Source organism: Armigeres subalbatus, chromosome 2 (assembly GCF_024139115.2).
Source record: "Armigeres subalbatus isolate Guangzhou_Male chromosome 2, GZ_Asu_2, whole genome shotgun sequence".
Taxonomy (NCBI): domain Eukaryota; kingdom Metazoa; phylum Arthropoda; class Insecta; order Diptera; family Culicidae; genus Armigeres; species Armigeres subalbatus.
In genome coordinates, this window is record NC_085140.1 from 86,408,148 (window position 1) to 86,427,354 (window position 19,207).

At 39.1% G+C, this 19,207-nt stretch overlaps 1 protein-coding gene across 6 annotated transcripts in view; it reads right to left on the reverse strand.

Annotated features, from left to right (window-relative positions):
- LOC134209714 (protein GDAP2 homolog) overlaps window positions 1–19,207 on the reverse strand; it is a 292,581-nt gene that overhangs the window by 30,503 nt on the left and 242,871 nt on the right. The window lies entirely within an intron of this gene.

Sequence of the window (19,207 nt, forward strand, 5' to 3'; positions counted from 1 at the left end):
TGCCATCAAATGACGTAAACCATTTTCAATCTGAATTGAGGAATCACGTCAACTTCATTCGTCATAATGCAGTCCATCAGTCAGCGATTCAAAGTCGTTAAGCAACTGATGATGATGCTTTTGTCGCGTGGCAATATTTCTCACCGTCCTGGCAGGCCGCAAATTAACAGCTCGCTGAAACATATTGTGCAGAGCGGCCTATGCCTTCAGGGCGGCTACATTTTAATCACAAATCAATACAGTTTTGTCTGCAAAACCGCAAGAAGAGGTCGCCCAATGTCCTTGGCCGTTTTGTCGAAAACGGCGTGCGAAGTAATGCAGACGTAAACACGAGTCTTGCCTATGGAAACGCTGGTAGCTCACAACAATTTATCTTCGAATTCGCAAGAGCCGTGAACTTGCGCTTTTTAGTAGTGTTTACATACAGTCGGGTCTCCCGCAAGACGCATAAAATTAGAAATTACTTTGCTGTTGGCCCAAAAATACTTGACAGGCTGCAGTAAAATTTGTTGAAAAATCAAGAAAATTCCTTCAATTATTCCGAGTTGCAGCAAACCATGTGGTAGGAGTCCCAACTGTTCGGTCGGTACGTGCCACTAGTCGTTAGCCATGTGCCGTTCTTCGATGGCACCGAACAATTACACGTGAACCAGTTTCATCTGGATTGCACACTGGGCTGCAGTTGTGTGCAAAGCTTTATCGCTTCGTTGCACGTAAATCACCCAACCGTGTGAAATTCGGTGGTGCCGGGTGTTGGACTATGGAAAGTGAATGGAAGCGTTTTTAAGAGCTCGGATGAGATTTCACTTTTTTGTTCCTAATTCTTAAAAACAAACATGATACGATTTGAAAAACTTACTTTTGCTATGGTTTCAAAATGACTGTGCCCTAAAGTGTCAACTCCTTTGAAATTTTTTTGAGCCGTTATGAAATATTCGATTTTATCAGTCCAAACCCCAATTGGCCAGAAGTAAATTAGACGAAAATCTCATTTGACCGAAAGCGAAGACAGACAATAAATTATGTTCGGTTGAAAATGGCGTTCGGTCGAAAAATTTGTTTTGCCAAACAAGTCTTTTCTCCAAAGTCCGAACAAGCTGTTTGGCAGGAAGGGTCATTTTGCCGAGCCTGTCATTTGACCGAGCGTGTCATATGGCCGTAAATATCCTTAAAAGTATTTGGAACGAACAAATTATATGACAAATAGCATTTTACTTCTCACAGTGAGAAGTAAGACTGAGCAGTTAGAAGTAACAGGTGAAAAAAGAGAGAAGTGTGACAAATCCTATCTTACAACTGACATTTAACTTCTCGCAATTAGAGATGAAAATGAGAAGCGAAAAATTGGAATTTAGAATGAGAAGTTATTAGTGAACGAAGAAAACCCCACTTCTTATTTCTACTGCTCACTTTTTACAAAGATAAAAAAGATGAGAAACTATACGTCTCACTTCTCATTTCTAATTTGTATTCCAGATTGCTTCCCTTCCATAGTGAAGAAAGAAATATAAAGTCTCACTTCTCAATCCAAATTTCTCACCTCTCTTCTCTAACTTTTTATTCTAACTTCACACAATGAAAAGGGTGAAGTGATTAATGATAAATAAATTGAAAAGTAAGAAATGAGAAGTGAGAAACGAGACGTGAGAAGTGAGAAACGAGGAGAAACGAGAGTGAGAATAAGACATAAAGTATGAAAAGTGAGAAGACCGATACCACTTCTCACTTTTCAAGCAAAGTAAAGCATGAGAAGTTAGACGTCCTACTCTTCACTTCTCACTTTTTATTCCTGCATCTCATTTTTCATTTCCCACTTCTCACTTCTCACCACTAATTCTAAATTCTCAGTGAATAATTTTTCAGAGGGGAAATTTTTCCAAATTCCCGAAGAGAAATTTTTCCGAATTTTGGAGAGGATTTTTTTTCGATTTTCCGAAGAAAGGTTTTTTCGAAGGGAAATTCTTCCGAATTTCCGAAGGGAAATTCTTCCGAACTCCCGAAAGGAAATTCCTTCGAATTTCCGCAGGGAAATTCTTCCGATTTCAAAATTCTTTCGAATTTCCGAATGAAAATTCTTTCGAATTTCCGAAGGAAAATTCTTTCGAATTTCCGAATGGAAATTCCTTCGAATTTGCGAAGGGAAATTCCTTCGAATTTCGAAGGAAATTCCTTTCAATTTCGAAGGAAATTCCTTCGAATTTCGAAGGAATTCCTTCAATTTCGAAGGAAATTCCTTCAATTTCGAAGGAAATTCTTTCAATTTCGAAGGAAATTCCTTCTAATTTCGAAGGAAATTCCTTCTAATTTCGAAGGAAATTCCTTCAATTTCGAAGGAAATTCCTTCAATTTCGAAGGAAATTCCTTCGAATTTCGAAGGAAATTCCTTCAATTTCGAAGGAAATTCCTTCAATTTCGAAGGAAATTCTTTCGAATTTCGAAGGAAATTCCTTCAATTTCGAAGGGAAATTCCTTCGAACTTCGAAGGAAATTCCTTCAATTTCCGAAGGAAATTCCTTCAATTTCAAAGGGATTCGAAGAATTTTCCTTCGGAAATCGGAAGAATTTCCTTTGAAATTTGGAAGAATTTCCTTGGAATTCGAATGAATTCCTTCGGAATTCGAAAATTCCTTCGGAATTCGAACAATTCCTTCGGAAATTCGAAACATTTCCTTCGGAGTTCGAAAGAATTTCCTTCGGAATTGAAGAATTTCCTTCGGAATTCGAAAGAATTTCCTTCGGAGTTCGAAGAATTTCCTTCGGAAAATTCGAAGAATTTCCTTCGGAGTTCGAAATTCGTCGAAAATTCCTTCGGAGTTCGAAAATTTCCTTCGGAGTTCGAAGAATTCCTTCGAGTTCGAAAAAATTCCTTCGGAAATTCGAAGGAATTTCCTTCGGAAATTCGAAAGAATTCCTTCGGAGTTCGAAGAATTTCCTTCGGAATTTCGAAAGAATTTCCCTTCGGAAATTCGAGAGAATTTCCCTTCGGAAATTCGAGAGAATTTCCCTTCGGAAATTCGAGAGAATTTCCCTTCGGAAATTCGAGAGAATTTCCCTTCGGAAATTCGAAAGAATTTCCCTTCGGAAATTCGAATGAATTTCCCTCAGGAAATTCGAATGAATTTCCCTCAGGAAATTCGAATGAATTTCCCTTCAAAAATTCGAATGAATTTCCCTTCGGAAATTCGAATGAATTTCCCTTCGGAAATTCGAATGAATTTCCCTTCGGAAACTCGAATGAATTTCCCTTCGGAAACTCGAATGATTTTCCCTTCGGAAAATCGAATGAATTTCCCTTCGGAAACTCAAATGATTTTCCCTTCGGAAATTCGAAAGAATTTCCCTTCGGAAATTCGAAAGAATTTCCCTTCGGAAATTCGAAAGAATTTCCCTTCGGAAATTCGAAAGAATTCCCCTTCGGAAATTCGAAAGAATTTCCCTTCGGAAATTCTAAAGAATTTCCTTCGGAAATTCGAAAGAATTTCCTTCGGAAATCGAAAGAATTTCCCTTCAATTCGAAGAATTTCCCTTCGGAAATTTCGAAAGAGTTTCCCTTCGAAATTTCGAAAGAGTTTCCCTTCGGAAATTCGAAAAAATTTCCCTTCGAAAATTCGAAATAATTTCCCTTCGGAAATTCGAAAGAATTTCCTTCGGAAATTCAGAAAGAATTTCCTTCGGAAATTCGAAAGAATTTCCTTCAAATTCGAAAGAATTTCCTTCGGAAATTCGAAGAATTTCCTTCGTAAATTCGAAGAATTTCCTTCGGAAATTCGAAAGAATTTCTCTTCGGAAATTCAAAAGAATTTCCCTTCGAAAATTCGAAAAAATTTCCCTTCGGAAATCCGGAAGAATTTCCTTTTGGAAATTCGAAAGAATTTCCCTCCGGAAATCGAAAGAATTTCCTTCGGAAATCGAAAGAATTTCCTTAGGAAATTCGAAAGAATTTCCTTCGAATTCGAAGAATTTCCTTCGGAAATTCGAAAGAATTTCCCTTCGGAAATTCGAAAGAATTTCCCTTCGGAAATTCGAAAGAATTTCCCTTCGGAATTTCCCTTCGGAAATTTGAAAGAATTTTCTTTCGGAAATTCGAAAGAATTTCCCTTCGGAAATTCGAAACAATTTCCCTTCGGAAATTCGAAACAATTTCCCTTCGGAAATTCGAAACAATTTCCCTTCGGAAATTCGAAACAATTTCCCTTCGGAAATTCGAAACAATTTCCCTTCGGAAATTCGAAACAATTTCCCTTCGGAAATTCGAAAGAATTTCCCTTCGGAAATTCGAAAGAATTTCCCTTCGGAAATTCGAAAGAATTTCCCTTCGGAAATTCGAATGAATTTCCCTTCGGAAATTCGAATGAATTTCCCTTCGGAAATTCGGAAGAATTTCCATTCGGAAATTCGGATGAATTTCCATTCGGAAACTCGAATGAATTTCCTTCGGAAACTCGAATGATTTTCCTTCGGAAAATCGAATGAATTTCCCTTCGGAATTTCAAATGATTTTCCCTTCGGAAATTCGAAAGAATTTCCCTTCGGAAATTCGAAAGAATTTCCCTTCGGAAATTCGAAAGAATTTCCCTTCGGAAATTCGAAAGAATTTCCCTTCGGAAATTCTAAAGAATTTCCCTTCGGAAATTCTAAAGAATTTCCCTTCGGAAATTCGAAGAATTTCCTTCGGAAATTCGAAAGAATTTCCCTTCGGAAATTCGAAAGAATTTCCCTTCGGAAATTCGAAAGAATTTCCCTTCGGAAATTCGAAAGAATTTCCCTTCGGAAATTCGAAAGAATTTCCCTTCGGAAATTCGAAAGAATTTCCCTTCGGAAATTCGAAAGAATTTCCCTTCGGAAATTCGAAAGAATTTCCCTTCGGAAATTCGAAAGAATTTCCCTTCGGAAATTCGAAAGAATTTCCCTTCGGAAATTCGAAAGAATTTCCCTTCGGAAATTCGAAAGAATTTCCCTTCGGAAATTCGAAAGAATTTCCCTTCGGAAATTCGAAGAATTTCCCTTCGGAAATTCAAAAAAAGTTTTCTTCGGAAATTCGCAAGAATTTCCTTCTGAAATTCGAAAGCATTTCCTTCGGAAATCGAAAGAATTTCCTTCGGAAGTCGAAAGAATTTCCCTTAGGAAATTCGAAAGAATTTCCTTCGAATTCGAAAGAATTTCCTTCGGAAATTCGAAGAATTTCCTTCGGAAATTCGAAAGAATTTCCTCCGGAAATTCGAAGAATTTCCCTTCGGAAATTCGAAAGAATTTCCTTCGAAAATTCAAAGAATTTCCTTCGGAAATTCTAAAAATTTCTTTCGGAAATTCGAAAGAATTTCCGTTCGGAAATTCGAAACAATTTCCCTTCGGAAATTCGAAACAATTTCTCTTCGGAAATTCGAAACAATTTCCCTTCGGAATTCGAAACAATTCCCTTCGGAATTCGAAACAATTCCCTTCGGAATTCGAAACAATTCCCTTCGGAATTCGAAACAATTCCCTTCGGAATTCGGAACAATTTCCGTTCGGAAATTCGAAACAATTTCCTTCGGAATTCGAAAAATTTTCCTTCGGAATTCGAAGAATTTTCCTTCGGAATTCGAAAGAATTTCCTTCGGAAATTCGAAGAATTTCCTTCGGAAATTCGAATGAATTTCCTTCAATTCGGAAGAATTTCCTTTGGAAATTCGAAGAATTTCCTTTGGAAATTCCAAAGAATTTCCTTTGGAAACTCGAAAATTTCCTTCGGAAATTCGAAGAATTTCCTTCGAATTCGAAGAAATTTCCTTCGGAGTTCGAAAAAATTCCTTCAGGAAATTCTTTCAATTTCAGGAAATTCTTCAATTTCGAAGGAAATTCTTCAATTTCGAATCATTCAATTTCGAAGGAATTCAGTTCGAAGGAAATTCTTTCGGAATTTCGAATTTCGAGTCTTTCAATTTCGAAGGAGTTTCAGTTCAGAAGGATTCTTTCATTTCGAGGAAATTCTTTCAATTTCGAGAGGAAATCTTTCAATTTCGAAGGTTCAATTTCCGAAGGAAATTCTTTCGAAGAGTTCTTTCGGAGAATTTCGAATTTCGAAGGAAATTCTTTCAATTGAAGGAAATTCTTTCAATTTCCGAAGGAAATTCAGAGTTCGTCGAAGGAGTTCTTTCAGATTTCGAATTTCAGGAAATTCAGGAGTTCTTCGAATTTCCGAGAGGAAATTTCGAAGGAGTTCTTTCAATTTCGAAGTTCTTTCAGTTCCGAAGGAGTTCAGTTCGTTTCAGTTTCGAAGGAAATTCTTCAATTTCGAAGGAAATTTTCAATTTCGAAGTCTTTCAATTTCGAGATTTCGAAGGAAATCTTTCAATTTCCGAATTTCGAAAGAATTCAATTTTCGAATTCAGAGAAGAAATTCTTTCGAATTTCGAAGGTTTCAATTTCGAGGAAATCAATTTCGAATCTTTCAATTTCGAAGAAATTCAATTTCAATTTCAATTTCGAAGGAAAATCATTTGAGTTTCCGGAAATTCATTCGATTTTCCGAAGGGAAAATCATTCGATTTTCCGAAGGGAAATTCATTCGAGTTTCCGAATTCGAATTTTCCGAAAAAATTCATTCGAATCTCCGAAGGGAAATTCATTCAAATTTCCGAAGGGAAATTCATTTGAATTTCCGAAGGGAAATTCATTCGAATTTCCGAAGGGAAATTCATTCGAATTTCCGAAGGGGAATTCATTCGAATTTCCGAAGGGGAATTCATTCGAATTTCCGAAGGGGAATTCATTCGAATTTCCGAAGGGAAATTCATTCGAATTTCCGAAGGGAAATTCATTCAAATTTCCGAAGAAAAATTCATTCGAATTTCCGAAGGGAAAGTCATTCGAATTTTCGAAGGGAAATTCATTCGAATTTCTGAAGGGAAAATCTTTCGAATTTCCAAAGAGAAATTCTTCCGAATTTCCGAAGGGAAATTCTTTCGAATTTCGAAGGAAATTCTTTCGAATTTCGAAGGAAATTTTTCGAATTTCGAAGGAAATTCTTTCGAATTTCGAAGGAAATTCTTTCAATTTCGAAGGAAATTCTTTCAATTTCGAGGAAGTTCTTTCGAATTTCGAAGGAAATTCTTTCAATTTCGAAGGAAATTCTTTCAATTTCGAAGGAAATTCTTTCAATTTCGAAGAAATTCATTCGACTTTCCGAAGGGAAATTCCTCCGAATTTCAGAAGGGAAATTTCCCGAATTTCCGCAGGGAAATTCCTCCGAACTTCCGCAGGGAAATTCCTCCGAACTTCCGCAGGGAAATTCCTCCGAATTTCCACTGGGAAATTCCTCCGAATTTCCACTGGGCAATTCCTCCGAATTTCCGCAGGGAAATTCCTCCGAATTTCCGCAGGGAAATTCCTCCGAATTTCCGCAGGGAAATTCCTCCGAATTTCCGCAGGGAAATTCCTCCGAATTTCCGCAGGGAAATTCCTCCGAATTTCCGCAGGGAAATTCCTCCGAATTTCCGCAGGGAAATTCATCCGAATTTCCGCAGGGAAATTCATCCGAATTTTCGCAGGGAAATTCTTCCGAATTTCCTCAGGGAAATTCTTCCGAATTTCCTCAGGGAAATTCTTCCAAATTTCCTCAGGGAAATTCTTCCGAATTTCCTCAGGGAAATTCTTCCAAATTTCCTCAGGGAAATTCTTCCGAATTTCCTCAGGGAAATTCTTTCGAATTTCCTCAGGGAAATTCTTTCGAATTTCCGCAGGGAAATTCCTCCGAATTTCCGCAGGGAAATTCCTCCGAATTTCCGCAGGGAAATTCCTCCAATTCCGCAGGAAATTCCTCCGAATTTCCGCAGGAAATTCCTCCAATTTCCGCAGGGAAATTCCTCCGAATTTCCGCAGGAAATTCCTCCAATTTCCGCAGGAAATTCCTCCAATTTCCGCAGGAAATTCCTCCGAATTTCCGCAGGAAATTCCTCCAATTCCGCAGGGAAATTCCTCCAATTCCGCAGGAAATTCCTCCGAATTCCGCAGGAAATTCCTCCGAATTCCGCAGGAAATTCCTCCAATTTCCGCAGGAAATTCCTCCGAATTCCGCAGGAAATTCCTCCAATTTCCGCAGGAAATTCCTCCGAATTTCGCAGGAAATTCCTCCAATTTCCGCAGGAAATTCCTCCAATTCCGCAGGAAATTCCTCCAATTTCCGCAGGAAATTCCTCCAATTCCGCAGGAAATTCCTCCGAGTTCCGCAGGGAAATTCCTCCGATTTTCCGCAGGGAAATTCCTCCAATATTTCCGCACGGAAACTCCTCCGAATTTCCGAAGGGAAATTCCTCCGAATTTCCGCAGGGAAATTCCTCCGAATTTGCGCAGGGAAATTCCTCCGAGTTTCCGCAGGGAAATTCCTCCGATTTTCCGCAGGGAAATTCCTCCAATATTTCCGCAGGGAAATTCCTCCGAATTTCCGCAGGGTAATTCCTCCGAATTTCCGCTGGAAAATTCCTCCAAAATTGCGGAAGGAAATTCATTCGAATTTCCGAACGAAAATCTTCCGAATTTACGGAGGGAAGTTCTTCCGAATTTCTGAATAGAAGGAGAACTCTTCTGAATTTCCGAAAGAAATCCTCTCCAATTTTAAAAGGGAAATTCTTTCAAATTTCCTCCAAGTTTCCGATACAATAATGTTCTGAAATTACGAAGTAAAATTATTTCGTATTTGCGAAGTGATATTCTTCCAATCTGAATAACGGTCTCAAAACGAGACTTGAGCAAATGAAATCTTTATTCTACATAATTGGGTACTTTAAAAAAGGGTTTATTCAGATAAACATAAGAACGGGTGCTTCTTTTTTGGTATTTATTTATAATTTGTATAGTGGCCTCAAAGGCTGTCCTTCTAAATCTTGACACATATCACGATTTAATTTTAGTACAGAAGAGGGTCATTGCATCCTTCGTCATCGATAATAGGAAAAACCATGGATATAAATAACCACCAAGACGCCTGGACAAGTGGTTTTCCTCGATATCGTATGTAGTGACTTCCCTTTCCAACATTGGTTTCAAGGAACCCGGGGCGGTCTATTTTCATCGCATGACGATTCCCATTGACGCGCTTTTCCCTGACGATGAGTTATTTTCATCGATTTAATTCGTAATGAATTGGATCGTAATCAGACAAAGACCATTGTCCATCACCGCAGGCATCATCATTGACGATTACCTTTCACAATGGGTTGGGCAGTATGTTTGAAGAAAGCAACTGAAGGCTACCTTGCACGTGGACCGATAGCTGTGTAAACTCTGTGTAAATGGTGGTCATCGCTTTTATTGATTTTCACTCATATCAAGCGACAGACAAACAGAGGCACGTTGTAAGCACGGCCCTCACTTCATGGAGGCACAGTGACGAAATTCAAAGTGAACTCTTTGTTACACGATAGTGAACCATCGTTCCGGGTGAGGAAGAGTTGACTGTGAGCTGTAAAAAGAACGAAAAATATGACGTGACGATCACGTCACGCTTAATGACGTACGCATTCGAAAGTAGAATGAGGTTATGTACACCAAATGAAATGAACCGAAAATTGTTTATTCATACAAGGTACAAGTAGTTTCCGATTGCGTCCGTAAACAACCATCGGGTGCTCATGGAAGTCATTGAATTATGATTGAAAAGATTAAATTGATTCGGGCTTTGTAAGTTACAAGTTGAAACTGGAATAATAAGCCTCTGCTTCATATGAAACAACAATTCGTTAGCATTTCGAATGTCACGCAATTTGGGATGGCATCATTATTCATTACCAGACTGAGCATCAGTTAGTTGTATTCAATTGACCATTTGTTATGACACCGTACACATCATGGCTCATTTTAAAATCTCAATCAACGAACATCGTGCTTGAGCTCTGCATGCAAAATTGCATGATTTCATTCATTGGCCGTGATTTATTATTTACACAATTTTTAACAATGTAAACCACAAAAAAATTGATTCAAATAGATTCTGGCGTGTTTCAGCTCGCGTATGATTCAAAATGTCCATGAGTTTTGCGATTTTGAGTTTCTCCCAGCACTTCCTGAAGCTTGTCCCAAGAGCTTCAAAGTAACCCGAAAAACGTTCCTTTAGGTGATCAATCGCCATATTCGATTGTTAGTCTGATCGATATACTGAAGTCTGTGTTTACCAGTCGTTAAAATGTCTCTTTTTTATACAATCTGAAGGTGATTAGGTCGAGTTTAACTTGTCAGTCGACAAGAAGTGAAGTGTCGCGCAATTAGTGGTCGATCAATTTGCATATTGGATCAAATGAGTGAGTGTCTCAATTTGCAGTTCTGCGGTCTACCAGTTTCTTCCGAAATCACATAGAATTGGTTAAATGAAATCACCGGGAAGATAAATCGATTTGGAATGTTTTGTTTTGACTCATGTTGGTTAAAATACGTTTCTATTACAGCAATTAATTAGCATTCCAAGAACTTTTGGAAGGACTGTTAAAATAATCTACTAATAACGGTCACAGTGGCTCTTGAATCATCCTTATAAATGAATATAAGGAATATAAGGTAAAATTAAAAAAAAGTAGAACTTTAACGTAACTATTTTGTATCCTACACATTTTTTAAAATGTTTGTGACAAATTGATTTGCCTAATTTTCTCGTCAATAACAACCAAGGCGTTAGAAAACTGAACAAAATTTATTCAACAAAACCTTCATATTTGCATGCTTTGTACAGAGCATTTTCCAAGCTTCATTTTTTTAAATATAATGTTCTTCAAATTATGTGCATCATTTGAAGGATTGTAAGCATCTTGTGTAAGCAGGTGTCCAAAAAACAATCATGGCTCTTTTTTCGAGTCTATACCATTTGATCGAAAGACATTTAGTCGAATGGAAATTACATCAAAGCGACATTAGGTGGAACATTAGGTGAAAAAAAGAATATTTAGTGAAAGAAAGATTATCCTTGAAAAGGAATAAAAAAAGGCTGTGCTGCAATTTACTTTTGAAGAAATTTCCTTTCGACTAAACGTCCGATGAAATGAATTCGAAAAAATGAAAAATTCGACAGAACGTCCTTTTTTCAGCACTTTCAGCATTTTCAAGGACATATTTCGTCTGTTAAAAAACGCAGAACACTTTTCAGCAGCGGACAATATCCCGACAGGCCGCTTCACTCTTGTAGCTAAATTTTTGATTCCCAACGAAGTGCACGGAAAAGGGATTGAACATGGTTTCAATTATGTGAAACTAGAACACACCTGACACAAACGGGAAACTTTACCGAGTTGAGAGCATTCCCCTCTTCGACCATTTGGTGAACCGGCGCTGAATTATTGAAATCGCAAACGCTCCCATTCCCAGGAAAACTCTGTCCTGATATGATCCAATATCGCGTATCGCATCCTTTCGTGGTTTCGCAGAACTAAAGTAATGAAACAACACTTTCGACGTTTCTAATTTCCACACCTCGATTCGTTTCCATCACTATACTAGTCCGGGAGCCGTGGGAAATGCCATGGGCTGTAAAATATCGATCGAACTGGGAGGCCAAGCCCCCGAGGGAGCTCGCACCAGCGGGAAAATGTGAGTTCGAAGGCAATTCACTGTCCCGGTGGCAACATTATTACATTATTGCCCATGCCACGGTCAACCGGTTCAGTCCCGTTCTCGCAAACTCTGGGGTGCCGGAAAGGAAAGTCAAACTGGAAGAAAGCGAATACAACCAGGTTCAACCGAATGGACTGCACCCATCATGTTCGGTGGTAGTATGGTTGGGGGTGTAAAACTTCCGTGAGTTCAAACCGGTGTCTACTCCTTATCCTGTGTTCACGGCGACGCACAGCCACAAATGGAACGAAAAAAACCAATTGGATAGCACCATCGCCGCTGACGGCGACGACAACCAACGGCCTCAATGTCGCTCGAATCCGTGAATTATTAATCGCGAATCGCCTTGAAGAGAGTGGCCCATCGCATCGCACAACCGACGACGGCCAGGCATCGACTTGAGGGTTGAAGGACTTCCACTATGCACTGGCGCTGGCGGCGTCCCGTGCAGAGAGAGGTGTTCAGCATATTTTGATCCCATTAGTATGACAATAAATTGCTTCGATATGCGATTACCATAGAATAATATTGCTGAAAGCTAACCGTTGTTTGGAACTAAGATTCACCATGATTCGAAATTACGCATTTTAATAATGTATACGTCCAGTTTTATAAATTTGTAATGATGTTTTATTGAATTGAATTGTATGATTGAATGAATGTACGCCTTACATTGTTTCATCCGCTTCTGGGGTGGAGCATTTAACACGAACGACAAATTATGGTATGCGTCGTGGAAAATTCCAATAAATATAGTTTCCCTCTAGTCTTGAAGCAGCCTACCGACGCCAGTTGAATAAAGAGTGATACAGTGGAACGGGAGAATAAACTATCTTTTGTTTAGAATTGATTCAACTGTATTGATTAAATAATGATCCATTATCGACACGTGTCTATCAACAACAAATCATCGATTCGTTGAGTGAGCAGAGCAAGATGCGTACTTTGTTGTTCATTTATGGTCATATGGTGTTCTTTTCGTAGAAGAAATTATTCAGAAGTTGTTACGTCCAGCATAAATCGATTACGAAAACATTTTCCTCGGAATCAAGATTATATCCAAGATTACGAGATATTCAAACCCATATTTTTGGAAGGTGCTATTTCACAATTTACTATTCTAAAGCACTAAAACAAAACATGAAAAAGTGCTGAACGTGTAAACCGGCCTGCAGAATTGGCCTGATGTTGGTTCAATACTGGGCCAAGTAAAGTTGCATAACTTTTCGATTTGATTTGTCTTCTTGTCTTCTAATTACGATTCAATTGGGTTGTGTTCGTGAACTAAATAACTTGAAAATTACTGAACGGATTTTCATCTCTCCTTCAACAATCATCTTTTAATGTCCGTTTTCATACATGAGTTCAAATTACGAGTTTACTACGAACATTCCGCACATTCTCCCCTACTTAGCAGGACATTCCATGCCGGGTTAACTTGTTAGTTATGAATGCAGGTTCCTAGAGCGTTTCATTCTGCAAATTGAACATTTGTAGCCGGATATTCAGTCTATTTATAAAAAAATCCTTGTCAATTTTACTCTGATATGATTCTTAACTCCTTATTGGTAGGTCGTCTTCCTTATGCGGTTCACGAGTAATACATTTCAGATAGATTTGATTTCAGCAACTCAAATACGACTAGATTTGGACGTACATGAAAAGCAGAAACATTTCAAAGAGAAGTGTGTTGCTTGGGCTCCAAAAACATTACTTCATAACCGATTGATCCAAAAATATTACTGTTGTTGGCCTGAAAACTTTCCAAACGCAATCCGATCATTTCTTTGTGGATTTTTGAATAGTGTGGAGGATTCCTCGAGTGGGTCAATGCATGCTATTATCATTTTTTTGTCTACGTACATTCCTGACAAAAGAATTCCAAAGTTAAAAACCAGTATAATCAAACCGAAATTCGTCGGAAACTACGACCCTGCTCTATCATCTTGATATATAAAGGATCAGATTCGTATACGCCCCAGGATAAATTGATTTAAAGTGCTCCACATGGGGGGATCGGTGGTGATGATGTCAGCAGCAGCAGCGCAAAAATGTTTTATCCTTGAAGGTACATAATTAAAGACGAGAATCCTCTTTCTTCTTTTACTAAAATGCTGCCAATCGCCAAAAAGTAAATTTGAAAAATAGTAATTTAAAAATGATTACATACATAATGCATAAACGATACATTTAAAATTCCGCGAAAAAAAAAATTAAAATTTTGTTTTTCTCCGTCAAATTTTGAATCAAATGGAACTTCGATTTTGTTTCATTTCGAAGTCACGGATTTTGTTTTTACACGATTTCTTTTCGCTCGTATTTTTGTTCGTGTGACTTCAATTTGCCACCAAAATCTTCGCAACATGTTTCAAAAAATCCTAAATAATTCAAAGAAAAATCACATGGTAATTAATATGCGTTAAGCATTTAGGATGGGTGAAAAATTAAGAAAGTGTAAATAGTGTAAAAACAAAATCCAGTGTATTTCGTTTCGAGCCAACATGGACAATTCAAATTTCGTTTCGTTCCGTTTCGCCAGAAAAAAAGTGCGTTATCGCATATCCTTAGACTGGCACAAGCGGCACTCTTCCAGATGGCAGGTAAGATTTTCAAGGTTTAACTTTATTTTCTGAATCCCTCTACTGGTTTTCCAATTCTGAAATTTTCCTCGCAGCATTATGATTTAGGGGGTCAAACGCAAAAGGGTGTAAGTGACAAAAATTTAGTTGTGAGAAAAGTGAGTGTAAAGTTTTTCGATATTTTCTCGTTTGATACAAATTTTATGGAAGTTAAAAAATACCAAATTTCCATGAATTTTCACATTTATTATAAACAACGCCATATCAACATATTGCCGCAAAGCTGTCACCAAATAATTATTCGTTGTAGTCAACTCAAATTTGACCAAAATGTCACTCACGGGGTAGGGTCATTTGACCGAAACCCATTCGTCGTTTGGCAGAAAAGGTTGTTTGGCCGAAAGTGTCGTTTGGCCGAAATGGTCGTTTTGCCGAAAGGATCGTTTGGCCGAAAGGGTCATTTGACCGGAAGGGTCGTTTGGCCGAATGGATCATTAGGCCGAAAGGGTAATTTGGCCGAAAGGGTCATTAGGCCGAAATGGTCGTTTGGCCGAAAGGGTCGTTTGGCCGAAAGAGTCGTTTTGCCGAAAGAATCGTTTGGTCGAAAGGGTCATTTGACCGGAAGAGTCGTTTGGCCGGAAGGGTTATTTGGCCGAATGGGTCATTAGGCGCAAGGGTAATTTGGCCGAAATGGTCGGTTGGCCGACAGGGTGGTTTGGCCGGAAAGGTCGTTTGGCCAAACGGGTCATTAGCCCGAAGGATCATTTAACCGAATAGTTCATTTGAAAAGTGAGAAATTAGGAATGAGAAGGGAGACGTGTCGATTCTCACTCTTCATTTTCTTTTCTTACTGTAAAAAGTGAGAAGCGCGAAATGAATAGTGAGACGTTTCACTACCCCCTTCGCACTACTCAATTTTCACAGTGCGAAGTGAGAAATGGGGAGTGAGAAGTGAGACATCTCTCTTCTCACTTCTCGCTGTCAAAAGTGAGAAGCGCGAAGTGTGTAGTGAGACGTCTCACTCTCATTTCTCATTTCTCACTGTGAAAAGTGATCTCACTACTCACTTTTTACAGCGAGAAGTGATACATGAGGAGTGAGAAGTGAGACGTCTCACTCTCATTTCTCACTTCTCACTATGAAAAGTGAGTTGTGCGAAGTGGGTAGTGAGACGTCTCACAACTCATTTCGCGCTTCAGACTTTTCACAGTGAGAAGAGAAAATCGTAGAGTGAGGAGTGAGACGTCTCTTTTCTCATTCCTAATTTTTCACTTTTCAAATGATCTATTCGACCAAATGACCCTTTCGGCGAGACGTCTCACTCTCATTTCTCACTTCTCAATGTGAAAAGTGAGTTGTGCGAAGTGGGTAGTGAGATGTCTCACTACTCATTTCGCGCTTCAGACTTTTCACAGTGAGAAAAGAAAAATGAAGAGTGAGGAGTGAGACGTCTCTCTTCGCATTCCTAATTTCTCACTTTTCAAATGACCTATTCGGCCTAATGACCCTTTCGGCCAAATGACCCTTTCGGCCTAAGTGTATGTTCGGCCAAACAACTTTCGGCCTAGTAGCATTCAGCCAAATCGCTTTCGGCCGAATGGGTTTCGGCCAAATGACCCTGCCCAAATGACATTTTAAATCACAAAATACTTTTATCTGAATACTCTTAGTCCTGTGATTAAAGGAATGCGCTGGTGCACCAAGCCTCCGCTGCCGACCGTTTTTGGTATCTTTCCATCTAAGAGGTGAACCAGTCTCCGGCTGAAAACCTCTTTAATAAAGCTGTGATAATAAAATCTTTCCATCATCCACTGTTTTGCATTTTGCATCACGAGACCCACAATAATTTTTCACGCAGTACTGAAAATTCTAGAAGAATTTTCCGTCTCATTCATTGAAAAAAATGCTGTTGAGTTTTTCAAATAATATACCGCAAAGATACGGAAGAATCTCTTGTGAGTTCTTCGAGGAAATATCAAAGAATATCTGCAAAAATTTTGAATAATTTTCTGCTAAAAATGCTCTAAATAAAAAAAAATCTGTTTGCCGAAAAAATTTCCATGGAATTTAGGAATTCTTTTAAATGTAGTCAACTTTTTGAATTTTTGTGAAAAGCCACCGGAGTCGGGAATAGAATTGAATCGGTTCAAAAACACGAAACAATTGAAGTACTAAAAGCTTCCTTCTCCTCGATGCTGTTAGCAAGCTTCAGAACTAACGACTAACCACAATTCATTCCTCGGGTAGCCTGGGCCCCACCAATGCGGACGCTACACCCTAACCAGATCTGGCGGACAACTGGGTTCGACATTGGCTATCTTTCTGTATAACAAACTACATAAGCTTAGGTACAGCGGACAAATCGCCATTTTTTCCGGACCTTCCGGATATAAAGCAGAACAACTTCACCGACTTGAAACTGTTGGTGAACTCCAGTTCAAATCCACTATCATCGTGCTATGTATCGCTTTCTTAGCGCAAAGTAACGGTGGCTCACCACCGTCGGTGCAAACGTTTACCAATAAGTCGCAGCCGGAATTTTGGACAGTAATTTCTTTCCTCAGTTTGTGGTCGATGCTGAGTTCTCAGTGATCGCAATTGAAGGTGTGTGCCGCCGCCGACATTTTTGCATCACCGTGCTCCGCACATGCCAGGAATAACAATAGATATTATGTAACTTAGTTGTACCTCCGATCTGTATGCCCAAGGCTCTAATCATCCCCTTTCTGGTAATCATGCAATCGCAATATTCTATCGGTGAAAACTGAAGAAAATTTTGAAATTTAGCAGGGGTTAGACAAAAAGGTTGAGATACACAAAGATTTGTCGAAATTCAATTTTTTTCGACAAATAGTTCAATTTTAATGAAACTGGAACTATTTGATGCAAAAATTCTAACTAGTTTTTCGTTCTTACCTGAAATCTTTGATCGGTCCGAGGCCTTCGTAGATGTTCAAATTCTTTTCAAAGTTTGTAGATCATGCATTTTTTGACCATCTTTCATTATGTGTATAACTAATTTGCAGACCAATGCAGGCTGCAGGTCACATTCTCCAAGAGTTCTCATTGATTTTTGATAAATAGATCACGATCGAATTGATAATAGATTGGAATCATCTTCCAACTTCATGATTTTTACAAAGATCATTACAAAGAAGCTTTCAGGACCATAATGCCCACGGACTTCCTTATATCAGATTTCGCGTAACCCCAGGAGCTTTGGGCTGACCATAACCATGCAAATATGGATATCTGACAGAGTGATCCGTGAGACAGATCGCGTCATCTTTGTTGCTCGTGTAAGTCTATTTTGACAGTTATTGGGACCTCGTTTAATCATCAGTTAAACTTCGGTTACAAGGGCTTTAGAACAAAGTTTTTCATGCGATTTTCAATACATTATCAATACGTTATCGTGTGTTTGGGACAAACGAAATATTCACACTAAATCATAACAAAATAAAAACATTGGATGTAAATTATCGTGAGTCCACAAAACGTTTTAAAAAATACCTTAGATTATATTTTACTAAACAATAATTATCCGAGCAAAAGTCAAAAAACCTCACAATATTTTGTTGAGGCATCCACTATCCAATTCTGTCAAACACAATGCTTAATGGGACAGCTTTGCAGATAAAGTAAATAACCCAAAAGAGTAGTTCAGCCATATTCTAAGTATATAAAATACATGGAGTGCGCGTCCTATCAAACTTCGTTCACCACGCAGAACAATTGCGCGATAATCGGAATACTTTTTTCGGCTTTGTGCGGTCAACAAGCCTATTAACTAGTGCGCGTTCGATCGTGTTTTTGTTAATTTTGATTTAACTACAAGTTACACCCGGCGTACTGTTTACTAAAACACACCTAGCTACCCTACCTACACCCAACCAGAGAATGCCTAATTTTATGACAATCTTGCATGCATTTCATGCACAGATTGCATTAAGCTGAGGCCCATGCGCAGATTGCATTAAGTCAATATAGCAAGTCTTTCCATTAGGTCTCTGGTCACGAGAAAAAAGTATTTGTTTGTGTCTACATAGAATCGATTTTTAAACTTCCGTCGAGACAAGATTCCTTATATACTTTGCCAACATTATTTGCTTATAAAAAAATTGTCTATAAAAAAACTCGGAAGCCTCCTTTCAAGAGGCTCGGAAGCAGTGACGGGAAATGTCATATCGATGTCATGGGACTAATTTGTTAATAACTTTTTTCACAAGTAATTTACAATCGTATGTTTTATATAAACAAAAAAATCCGAATTGTTAACTACTTTTGAAAAAAGTTATTAGCAAATTAGTAATAGCAACCACATGACATTTTTTTGACATTTCCCATCACTGCTCGGAAGCAGCCTTTCAAGAGGCTCGGAAGCCTCCTTTCAAGAGGCTCGGAAGCCTCCTTTCAAGAGGCTCAGAAGCCTCCTTTCAAGAGGCTCAGCCTCCTTTCAAGAGGCTCAGGCCTCCTTTCAAGAGGCTCAGGCCTCCTTTCAAGAGGCTCAGGAAGCCTCCTTTCAAGAGGCTCAGGCCTCCTTTCAAGAGGCTCAGGCCTCCTTTCAAGAGGCTCAGGAAGCCTCCTTTCAAGAGGCTCAGAAGCCTCCTTTCAAGAGGCTCAGGCCTCCTTTCAAGAGGCTCAGAGCCTCCTTTCAAGAGGCTCAGAAGCCTCCTTTCAAGAGGCTCAGAAGCCTCCTTTCAAGAGGCTCAGAAGCCTCCTTTCAAGAGGCTCAGAAGCCTCCTTTCAAGAGGCTCAGAAGCCTCCTTTCAAGAGGCTCAGGCCTCCTTTCAAGAGGCTCAGAAGCCTCCTTTCAAGAGGCTCAGAAGCCTCCTTTCAAGAGGCTCAGAAGCCTCCTTTCAAGAGAGCTCAGAAGCCTCCTTTCAAGAGGCTCAGAAGCCTCCTTTCAAGAGGCTCAGAAGCCTCCTTTCAAGAGGCTCAGAAGCCTCCTTTCAAGAGCTCAGAAGCCTCCTTTCAAGAGGCTCAGGCCTCCTTTCAAGAGCTCAGAAGCCTCCTTTCAAGAGGCTCAGAAGCCTCCTTTCAAGAGGCTCAGA